This window comes from Hoplias malabaricus, chromosome 5, assembly GCF_029633855.1.
Source record: "Hoplias malabaricus isolate fHopMal1 chromosome 5, fHopMal1.hap1, whole genome shotgun sequence".
NCBI lineage: Eukaryota > Metazoa > Chordata > Actinopteri > Characiformes > Erythrinidae > Hoplias > Hoplias malabaricus.
In genome coordinates, this window is record NC_089804.1 from 23,223,251 (window position 1) to 23,234,660 (window position 11,410).

The window sequence follows — 11,410 nt, forward strand, 5'->3', positions numbered from 1 at the left end:
ACATTCCCCTCGTTAGGTTAGGTGCACTTATCAGTCTTTTGATTAAGAACAACTGGCAGGAAGCAAGGGAGCCGCCCTGTGTGAGTGATGAGTTAGTTTTATTTGAGTTATTGTCCGGAGAGTGTTCCAGCTCAAAGATGGTACAGTAAGAGGTTCCTGTGCGTCAGAAACAGATCTGTGACGCACTAAAGAAAATGGGCCCTGAAGGAAACAGCTTCTGAACTTAAACACTGTGTTTTGGTTGTTAAAATGGCTGAAAAGTATGTTTAATGTTCAAATACATTTTCAATTTGGGGTTATTTTCAACAGACACAGCAGGGGGTTTAGGGGTAAGCCCACTAGCTGAATTTTGGCCTGAGTGGCTGTGGTTTAATTGTCTGTTAAAATTGTGATGTGTTACTAATGTTGCGCATGTGTTTGATATGAAATGAACACAGTTAGACAAAGCTGACTAATCCTGGATTCTTATATTTGCTGCCATTTTAAACAACAGAACACATGAATAGGAACATAATGAACATACTGACTGCCCTAATCATTACACTGATTAAACAAAACAGGGATCAGGGACCTTAAAAAATCAAGTACTCTTACTATTCTGCTCCAGATGACGTCAGCTCATGCCACTCTCCATGAAAATGAAGCTTTCTTACATTACTCAGAAATGCTCACAATGAGATCGATTTCAAAAAGCCTCTTTGTCTTTTGGTTTGATTTTTATTAAAAAAAAAACAGCAGGGAGTTCCCAGTCTAGACGTGTGTGTGTTTGTGTGTGTGTGTGTGCGTGTGTGTTTTAATCTGCAGCTCTAGACACATTTAGGGAACTCCTTAGAAACCTAGTGTTATCTCCACATCTCCTGGTGGAAATGGCATGTAACCAAAGGTATATTCACCAGTATAACATATACAGCAGGGATGTTCTGATGGGTTTTGGCTGATGTTAAAGTGTCATAACTCTCTGAGAGTGAAAGACATGTTCAGAGCGAGACACATAGCTCATCTTCATTAATTTAGAGCCATTTTCTCATCAGTCAGCAGTTCAACGAGGTCAGAAGGTCTCAGTGTCTTCAGTGCAAAGAGAAATCCTCTTAAATCTAGTCGATATATCTAATATTTCTGATTGTGAGACTATTTTAAGAATATTATAAGGATATTCAACCTATTTGTGTACAATCAGTCTTGTTTTGTTGTCTTTTTTTAAGTGGCTTATTCCATTAGCAGATCATTTTGCATGTTCTAAGTGCCCTTTCTTGGTGGAGAACTGTCTGTTTCACTTTCAACAAATACAATCATGTAAAACAAGCCAACAACCAGATTCTTACAGCTGATATATCTAGTAAACAATTAATATTCCCAGAACAATTTCAGGATGAAAAATATTTGATTGATTGATTGATCGATTGATTAGATTTAAGACGACTTTCCTTGCTAAAACCTATTTCTCAGCCTCAAGATGAACCTTCACCTGAAACACTGGCATTATTTTTTTTCTCATGAAAAAAAAAATCACAGACTACATTATTTAATGCAGAGATAATGAGGAAATGCCCGCTGTATCCCAGCAGTCTCCAGGGCAGCAGGTCAACAAAACAGAGAGCTGTCCTGTCTACGCATTCTCCCTGCAGTTCACTTCACAGATGCAGGTTTGGGGATCTGTCTCCACACTCATCTCACGGCTCTGAAAGCTTCTGGGAACAGCACAGATGGAAGTCAAGTGACCTTCTGATTTTTCAGGCAGACAGATAGGTGTGTCCAGCATTAATCTAGCATGCCCATCTTTCCTCAAAACAAAACCACACTGCCCACGACTGACAGGCAGAGGAAAACATTAGCTGTTTGTCTGTTGACCTAAGTAGACTAAGTAGAAAAGCCAGATACAAGGCCAGGCATGTTCAATGATCAGCCGTAAGATTAAAACCTCTTAGAGGTGACGTGAATAACAGTGATAACCTGATTACAATGGCCTCTGTTGATGGGTTACATGAGGCAGCAAGTGAACAGTAAGTTCTTTGCCTTTCATTAAGCAGGAAAATGGACACTCATACGGATCTGCACCACTTTGGCAAGGTTCAAATTGTGATAGTCGTAATGTTTTGGTCAGAGCATCCTCAAAACCGCGGACCTTGTCAGGCTCTTCTGTGGGATCAGACACCCCTTATAATGAGAGAATTAAGGTATGAAAAACAACTTTCTACTGTACACAGGAAAATGCAATGAAATGGGATGCTTTCTAGCTAAACATGAGTCAAAAATCATCATGTCCAATGCCAGGTGTCTGCCAGAGGGGTATAACACCCCCACCTCCCCCAGAATTCCTGCATCAGGCTGACGACCATTGGAACTGTTTCCTCTGGAGAGTTTTATTCAGCTTTAGTGCTTTATTTTAGACCAAAATAAACCCAGAATAGATGCAGGATGTGAGTGAAGGAGAGAAAATATGAGGCAGATTAATAGCTGTGTAAGCTGTTGAGTACAGAGTGGAAAAAAACAGGAGGTGGTAACATGTCGTCACTTTACTGCAATCACTGTTATTCCTTCATCAAGTTATTTATATATTGTTTTTGGTAGATTTTTTTCATCATTGGCACATGCCCTGGGTCACATACACAACCAGAGCTTGTGTTCTAGTGTGTCGGTTTTCATTTCACTTTAATATAATTCAATCAATTTTTATTACTCTTTAGAGTCATACATTACGTATGGTTTTACATGTTTTATACTGCTTTTAAAGGAGAATGGCACCCACTTTTCAACATTTACAGCATAATTAAATGATCAAGAAGTGTTTGACAATAAATATCAAAGGAAAGAATGGTCTGCCTTTATATGCTCAGCACTGATAGATTTTTATGGCATGATGTGGTTATGAAGCGAATGGAGCTGGTACAGAGGTCTTAAAAAAAGGAAATAGACACAAAAGAAGTCTGACGGACTGGCCACCTACATCACTGAGTGTGTTTGGGATTTACTTGGAGCAGTGTGGACTAGAAATGAAAAAGAATGAAGGGTGGTCTCTGACTTTTGCACAGCTTTGTATTTCCCTACAAATATAATTAACAAATTAAGTGTCCTGATATTCTACCAAAGGCTTTATAATATGCAAAGCACTTCAGGGAACTGGCTTTAGAACTCACTCAATCACTCACTCACTCATTCAAATACATATTGACTTATTGATTCACTTACATATATATGAACACATGATCTCATTCACATAACTAAGCACAGAGTCACTCATTGACTCAGTCACGTACATACTCACTCGTTCACTCAGTCAGTCACATTGACACTCACTCACTCACTCACTCACTCACTCACTCACTCACTCACTCACTCACTCACTCACTCACTCACTCACTCACTCACTCACTCACTCACTCACTCACTGTTAGGTATTACATCACAAGGGGTACTATTTTCAAATACTCTTTCTATTAAGTAACTGCTCCACTAGGGAGTGCTACTGAGCTTCACATGAATGACATTTAATATGTCCTTTTAACCTCTCTGGAGCGAGTGTCAAAGCTCAAAGTCAAAGATCTAGGTGTATATTATATGTATCCAGTGTGGAGTGAACATGAGATATTATTGCATTATTTTTAAAAGGGTCATGAAAGGGCCCCAGAATCCTTTTTACTGGCAATTGCCCCTTGAAAGCAACAATTAAAGATACATTCTCCAAGATATTTCTGCCTATGAATGATGCCATGAGATTTGGGTTTCCCTGTTCTTGAATCAAAAATATCAGAAACTTTTCAGACATCATGCTGAAAGATATGAAAAATGCTCATAATGATCTGCATGGCTTTGTAGCCCAAAAACAAATCGTTACCATTTTTTGACCACTATGTCATTCCCTGGCCAGTGTTTTGGCCAGTCCATTAGCTGTGGAGCTGATGTAATGTATTCGGGATGAAAGCAAGGAGATCTCCAGCTCATTTGGAAGCAGATGTTGAATGCTGACTTAATTTGAGTTAATTGGAGTTGATGCACTCTTCACTGGGCATGAACACAAAGGTTCCTGTAAACAATGTTTATGAACGAAATGGCTAACAGCTACCAAACCACTTCCATCCTCTTCATCAGGACCGGCTCCTTAAGCTTCTGCTAGTGCCTCTGTATTTATGGAGGAAATAACAGTGTAATCCTCACTTATTGGAAATAGAGTTTGATGCAGTATGTAAACACCATTAATTCATAAAGGTATATCATAATCCACATGTTAATCATTATAAAACAAATCTATCAGTTTTTAACCAGTTTTTGTGATGTCAAGGAAATTCCCGTCTACATATGTCCCCCAAATCACTCAATTTAATCCCCCTTCTTCTTACAGCACTCAACAGACGTCTGGGGACAGAGGAGACCAGTTTCTCAAGTTTAGAAATAGGAATGCTCTCCCATTCATGTCTAACACAGGCCTCTAACTGTTCAATCATCTTGGGCCTTCTTTGTCACACCTTCCTCTTTATGATGCGCCAAATGTTCTCTACAGTTGAAAGATCTGGACTGCAGGCTGGCCATTTCAGTACCCGGATCCTTCTCCTACGTAGCCATGATGTTGTGATTGCTGCAGAATGTGGTGTGGCATTATCTTGTTGAAAAATGCAGGGTCTTCCCTGAAAGAGATGACGTCTAGATGGGAGCATATGTTGTTCTAGAACCTGAACATAGTTCTCTGCATTAATGGTGCCTTTCCAGACATGCAAGCTGCCCATGCCACAAGCACTCATGCAACCCCATACCATCAATGATGCAGGCTTCTGAACGGAGCGTTGATAACATCTTGGGTTATCCTTGTCCTCTCTGGTCCGGATGACATGGCTTCCCAGTGTTCCATAAAGAACTTCAAATCGTGACCCATCTGACCACAGAACAGTCTTCCATTTTGCCACACACCATTTTAAAAGACCCCTGGTGCAAACGTCTGAGCTTGTGGAGCTTGCTTAGAAATGGTTTCCTCTTTGCACTGTAGAGTTTCAGCTGGCAACGGCGGATGGCACGGTGGATTGTGTTCACTGACAATGCTTTCTGGAAGTATTCCTGAGCCCATTCTGTTATTTCCTTGACAGTGGCATTCCTGTTTGAGGTGCAGTGACGTTACAGCCTTGACCCTTACGCACAGCAATTGTTCCAGATTCTCTGAATCTTTTGATGATGTTATGCACGGTTGATGATGATAACCTAAAAGTCTTTGCTATTTTACGCTGGGTAACACCATTCTGGAATTGCTGCACTATCTTTCTGTGCAACAATGGTGGAATTGGTGATCCTCTTACCATCTTGGCTTCAGAGAGACACTGACACTCTGAGAAGCTCTTTTTATACCCAATCATGTTGTCAATTGACCTAATTAGTGTTAATTGGTCTTCCAGCTGTTTGTTATATGCTCAATTTCCTTTTTCCAGCCACTTATTGCTACTTGTTCCAACTTTTTTGGGAGTTGTTGACACTGTGAAATTTTGAATCAACATATTTGTACTTTAAAATGTTGGATTTACTCAGAGTCCCTTCCAGGGTGTATTCCCGCCTTGCGCCCAATGATTCCAGGTAGGCTCTGGACCCCCCGCGACCCTAAAATTGGATAAGCGGTTACAGATAATGGATGGATGGATGGATGGATTTACTCAGATTAAACTTTTGATCTGTCATCTGTGTTCTATTACGAATAAAATATTGACAGTTGCCATCTCCACATCATTGCATTCAGTTTTTATTCACAATTTGATTAGTGTCCCAACTTTTTTGGAATCCGGTATATATATATATATATATATATATATATATATAGTTTCCACAGTGGGGTCCTCTATCTGTGAGTTTTGGTGTCTGCGGGTTCTGGTGGTTTTCTCACTGTAATGGGATCCATTCACAAAGAGGATCCATTGTTGTCTGTCACTAAACCGTTCCAGTAATTGTTTTACAGAAATCACTCAGTCAGATCCTCTCTGTGTGCTCCACACCAAGTGAGCAGTGCAATGAGACGTCAACTTTTCCAGGAAAAACACAAAGACGCACTCCTCTGTGTTGAGCAGAATTCACAAGCCAACCTTTTGTTATGACTTTTAAAGTTATCAACAAATTACATAATCCTGCTTTTAGTGTTTTCAAACCCCCCACGGGGAAATGATGCACTGTAGGAGGAATGAGAGCTTGTTGTTGCTGGAACTAAAAGACAACGAATCATACATTTGATGGCCATTGTTTCAATTTAAATTAATGTCTTGTGTACTTTTTGTAAAGCTGTACCTTTAGATCTCATAAAGAAGGTGGATTAGTTGGTTCTTATAACATAGGATCTAATGCACTAATATAGAACCTAATGCACCCAAAAATGATTTATTTCACAACGGCAGTGCAACAGGTAGGTGTCGCAGTCACACAGCTCCGGGGACCAGGAGGCTGTGGGTTCTCGCCCAGCTCCAGGTGACTGTCTGTGAGGAGTTTGGTGTGTTCTGCCTGTATCCGCATGGGTTTTCTCCTGGTGCTCCGGTTTCCTCACACAGTCTAAAAACACAGGACTCAGTAGTGTCCTTGGGTGTGAGTGTGTGAGTGAACGTGTGAGTCTGTCACTCTGCGGAAGGACAGTCGCCCCCTCCAGGGTGTGTTTTCACCTTGTGCCATGTGATTCCAGGTAGGCTCTGACCCATTGCGACCCTGAACTGAAGTGGATACAGACAATGAGTAAATTAAAAATTTTAAATATTCTCTTCAACAACACTGCTGTTTTTTTAAGGCAGGAGATATACTTCAAATGGATTTCCGTTTGAATGTTTGACTCTTCTTCAGAATTAGTCACTCAATGATAAATTTCTGTACGGTGAGGTCATTACAATACTGCCTTTACCTGCCACTACACCACCATGCTTACTGTACATTTATCTACTGAACGACATGGGTTCAAGATCAAAATCTTAAAAAAACTATAAAAAAATACACACCACCCCCAGCTAATTTTCAGACACAGGAAACTTACACAAAGTTACTACAGTCTGAGTCATTTAATATCTTTCCTCTGAAATGAAGGGTATTCAATGTTTCACAGCCAGTTCTTTAACATTGCTGTGTGGATGTGTTGACATTCAGTCACATAAACATTAGTGAGGCAAGGTAATGATGTTGGATGATTCATTCTGGATCTAGTTCTAGATTCCACACTAATTAGGAATGGTGTCTGGATTATTATTTTTCAGATATGACACATTTATGCATATGTCAGGGAGTGAAGACAGGAAGTGTTAACATTCCAGACTCTCTCATTAGGCTGTACACTCCTGTGCAAAAAACAAGATGACCCAACACCAAAATGGCAGAATGAATCTTTTAATGATGAAGAATTATACAAAAATGATTAAAAAAAACTGAGCTGAGCATTTTTCTCCTGATTTATGTCAATGTCAAAATCCTGCAGAAGTGTTTCACAGGAAGACCATCATTTAATGGAAGACTGATGAATTGAAAACAACTCCAAATTAAATATTATATTCTTCTTTATTAAACCAAACTCCAGATTTTCCCTCAGGATTTAATCTGAATCAAGTTAGGCAGAACATGATCCTGAGGAGCTTCTTTTCCATGTTCTTTTTTTGTGAGCAGCGTCTGGTTGTAAAAATATCATGAAATTCAATTCATCTTCGTGGTCAAATGCTTCTGCTTTGGTTGACTGGGAACGTTTAAGAATAGAATGAGGGACTTTAAATTTGCTTTCTGATTTTTGGGGACTCTGTTCCTCCTCTGAGCTGGAGTCCCCATTATGCTTCTGTGGCTGGAGACGGAGGGTCTGTGTCATTGTAAAAAAAAAAAAAATAATAAAAAAAAATAAAAAAAATAAAATAAAATAAAATTCAGCCTTATCACGTGACTCCTTGAGACACACCCATAAATTGACTAGCCACTCTAGGGTACTCTAGAAAGCGACTTCTACTGTCCATTTGACATTTGTCTTAAATAGGACCACAAACATCTATCCTCTTCATTCATGGAGACTTAAAAAAAAATAAAACTTCAGAGTTATCACGTGACTCCTTCAGACATACCCATAAGTTGACTAGCCACTCTAGGTCAGAGAGCGGCCTCTGTTGGCCATTTGAATTGGGTGTCTTAAATAGGACCACATGTCTCTATACTCTTCATTCATGGTGACTTTCCAGTAATTGTTTTATAGAAATCACTCAGTCAGATCCTCTCTGTGTGCTCCACACCAAGTGAGCAGTGCAATGAGACGTCAACTTTTCCAGGAAAAACACAAAGACGCACTCCTCTGTGTTGAGCAGATTTCACAAGACAACCTTTTGTTATGACTTTTAAACTTATGAACAAGTTACATAACCCCCCCCCCCCACACACACACACACACACACACCACCACCACCAGGAAATGATGCACTGTAGGAGGAATGAGAGCTTGTTGTTGCTGGAACTAAAAGGCAACGAATCAAACATTTGATTGCCATTGTTTCAATTCAAATTAATGTCCTGTGTACATTTGTAAAGCTGGACTTCAAGATCTCATAGAGAAGGTGGATTAGTTGTTTTTTATAACATAGATTAGATTAGATTAGATTCAACTTTATTGTCATTGTGCAGAGTACAAGTACAGGGCCAATGAAATGTAGTTAGCATCTAACCAGAAGTGCAATATATAACATTATTTACATAATTTACATAAAGTGCAGTTGTGATATAACATTTTGATTATGGAAGTTGTAACCATATATACATATTGAAATATAAAACATGTAAACAAAGTAACATTGTGTAGGTGATGCATTATGTACTGAAGGATGAATGAAATACAACTTTACAGAAGGTGCAGTGAAATGATTGTGCAATGTTTATTTAAAGTGCCTGAATAGTGTTCATCAGGATAACAGCCTCAGGAAAAAAACTTTTACGAAGCCTGTTAGTGCGGGAACGGAGGCTCCTGTAACGTCTGCCAGATGGTAAAAGGCTGCAAAGTCCATGATTTGGGTGGGTGACGATGTTTCTTGCCCTGCCCAGGCAGTGTTTGTGCGTTTTCTGCAGTACCATACAGAGATGCAGTTGGCAGATATGCTCTCTATGGTACAATGGTAAAAGTTCACCAGTATCCTGGGAAACAAGTGAGCTTTCTTCAGGCTCCAAAGAAAATAGAAGCGCTGGTGCGCCTTTTTGATGAGGAGGATGGAGGAGTTCAAGGACCAGGTGAGATCATTGGAAATGTGGAGACCAAGGAACTTGAAACTGGACACCTGATCCACTGCAGTTCCGTTGATGTAAATGGGGGCGTGAGCTTGGTTCCTAGTCCGTCTGAAGTCCATGATGATCTCCTTTGTTTTGAGCGTGTTTAGTTCCAGGTTATTGTTGTGGCACCATAAAGACAGATGTTGTACTTCATCCCGGTAGGCCGTTTCATTATTGTCTGTAATCAAGCCTATCACCGTGGTGTCATCTGCGAATTTGACCCATTTCACCCATGACAGGTACACAGTCATGTGTGAAGAGAGAGTACAGAATCGGGCTCAAAACACAGCCTTGTGGAAATCCAGTGTTCAAGGTGATATTTGATGGATGAAGGTTGCCTAATTTAACAGATTGGGGTCTGATAGACAGGAAAATCCAGTGGCGGAGTGATGTGCTGATGCCCAGATTGTTGAGTTTGGATATCAGCATAGACGGAATCACTGTGTTGAATGCAGAACTAAAATTGATGAACAGCATTCTCACATATGAGTTTTGACAGTCCAGGTGAGTTAGTGCAGTGTGTAGTGCTGTTGAGATAGCGTCCTCAGTGGATCTGTTGCTACGATAAGCAAACTGGTGTGGGTCCAGCGTAGCAGGCAGGCAGGACTTCACGTGAAAAAGAACTAGTCTTTCAAAGCACTTGGACATTATTGGGGTGAGTGCAACAGGTCAAAAGTCATTTAAGCACTCTGAAGCAGTAGAGTGCTTAGGCACAGGCACGATGGTGGCAGACTTAAAGATGGATGGTACAGCTGCCTGGGAAAGCGAAACATTAAAGATGTGAGTGAAGACACCCGCGAGTTCCACAGCACAAGCTCTTAGCACACGGCCAGGTACACCATCAGGGCCAGCTGCCTTTCGTGCATTCACTTTTCTCAGCATGCGACTGATGTCCGAAGTGGAAAGTACAAGTGGGCTGTCATCTGGTGGAGGATCGTTTATTGAAGATATCTTGTTGCCCTGGTCGAATCGAGCATAGAAGTTGTTCAGGATCTAATGCACTAATATGCATCTAATGCACTAATATAGAATCTAATGCACCCAAAAATGATTTATTTCATAACAGCAGCGCAGCAGGTAGGTGTTGCAGTCACACAGCTCCAGGAACCTGGAGGTTGCGGGTTCGCGCCCTGCTCCAGGTGACTGTTTGTGAGGAGTTTGGTGTGTTCTCCCTGTATCCGCATGGGTTTCCTCCGGATGGTCCAGTTTCCTCCCACAGTGTAAAAAACATACGTTGTTAGGTGGATTGGTCACTCAATAGTGTCCTTAGGTGTGAGTGTGTGAGTGAACGTGTGAGTCTGTCATTCTGCGGAAGGACAGTCGCCCCCTCCAGGGTGTGTTTTCACCTTGTGCCATGTGATTCCAGGTAGGCTCTGACCCATTGCGACCCTGACCTGAAGTGGATATAGACAATGAGTAAATTAAAAATTTTAAATATTCTCTTTAACAACACTGCTGTTTTTTTTTAAGGCAGGAGATATACTTCAAATGGATTTCCGTTTGAATGTTTGACTCTTCTTCAGAATTAGTCACTCAATGATAAATTTCTGTACGGTGAGGTCATTACAATACTGCCTTTACCTGCCACTACACCACCATGCTTACTGTACATTTATCTACTGAACGACATGGGTTCAAGATTATAATCTTAAAAAAACTATAAAAAAAATACACACCACCCCCAGCTAATTTTCAGACACAGGAAACTTACACAAAGTTACTACAGTCTGAGTCATTTAATATCTTTCCTCTGAAATGAAGGGTATTCAATGTTTCACAGCCAGTTCTTTAACATTGCTGTGTGGATGTGTTGACATTCAGTCACATAAACATTAGTGAGGCCAGGTAATGATGTTGGATGATTCATTCTGGATCTAGTTCTAGATTCCACACTAATAAGGAATCGTGTCTGGATTATTATTTTTCAGATATGAAACATTTATGCATATGTCAGGGAGTGAAGATAATGTTTTAGTCTGTTTATCTTTTCCTCACACAGAGCACATCAGGTTCTGTTTATTACACTCAACTGAAATAAGGACAGAGCAGTGGAGCGCTGTATAATGCATTTATAATTATTTGGAGAACTCTGCACCTGAATATTTATGCAGTTGTATGCCATCAGATACTCACAGCAATGTTCCAGCATCTAGTGTAAAGCTTTTCCTTTCATGGATCTAGAGAATGT